Raw genomic sequence first — 1,308 nt, forward strand, 5'->3', positions numbered from 1 at the left:
CTGTATAATACCTGTACACTGGCTGTGTGCCCTGTATAATACCTGTACACTGGCTGTGTGCCCTGTATAATGACCATATACCCTCTGTGTGCCCAGTACAGTGACCGTATGCCGGCTGTGTATAATGTCTAATGTATTGATTTGCTAGTTCACTAGTTTCACTGATGAAAGTGTATCTTCTCCAGCCTTGGAAAGCTTTAATAAATCAGGCCCAATAACTCAAGTTAGGTAAGTGTTGGCATGACACTAGAATTCATGGCATTGTTTACCTTTTCTTTACTGGTGAATAGATTTTCCAGATATCCCAAAGAGGCAGAAGAAGGATTCATCAGGGTAAACAACTTTATACTTTCTTCTGCTATTCAATCCTTGTACTTCTTGCTGAATTTGTCTGTACTTGATGTGGTATCCTTGCGGCCCCTCATTCAGACAAGGCCGTTGTCCAAATGTCTTTGCGTCACACTCTGCTGCTGCCTATATTGGGCAAGCTCTGCACTAGTGGCAACACAATTACCATACACCAGCTATGTATAATGTCCATATTGTGTGACAATTGTGTGACAACACAATTCTCTTGCTAACTTCTTGGGAGGAGACAGTCCTGGCACTTGCTGGAGACTCTTGGACCTTGAAGCCTTCTTGATCACAAGTAAAACAAACTGTGCTAAACACAAACTGCTATCCTTTCAGTGCAACATGCCAATTGTCCCATGGTGTTGCACGATGCTGCATTTCTGCAGTGCATGGTTTATTTAGACACACCTGTTTGCATCTTCCAGAATCAGTTTAGCCGTGGGTCACGTGATATCTCAGAGTTGCAAAAGATGTCAGTGCTGGAAGACCTCCCTCCCTTCCCGTTATAATCACACAAGGGGGCCGGTAGCTGTGTAATGCCTAGCATATGTGAATGCTGATCCTGCTATCACTGATAGCAGATGTTGTATATTATGCCCACACAGGAACACCAGCCCAACATAACTTATTAGTACTGGCCCAGGAGGCAAACGCCCATCAGCCCCCAGTCCAGTCCTCCTATGCTCCATATAAGAGCCATGGGCTGGTTGTTCTCTTTACTATTAATACTCTGGTACATTTTACTCAAACAATACACTTATTTTGTGCTATTTGCATCTTTGTATAATAACCAAATACTGGTTATAAAAAAATCTGCCCCTCGGTATAATAGCCATAAACTGGTTACATGCAATCTGCTCCTCGGTATAATAGCCCTACACCGATCATACACAATCTGCCCCTCGGTATAATAGCCCTACACCGATCATACACAATCTGCCCCTCGGTATAATA

The sequence above is a fragment of the Pyxicephalus adspersus genome, chromosome 1, assembly GCF_032062135.1.
Source record: "Pyxicephalus adspersus chromosome 1, UCB_Pads_2.0, whole genome shotgun sequence".
Classification (NCBI taxonomy): domain Eukaryota; kingdom Metazoa; phylum Chordata; class Amphibia; order Anura; family Pyxicephalidae; genus Pyxicephalus; species Pyxicephalus adspersus.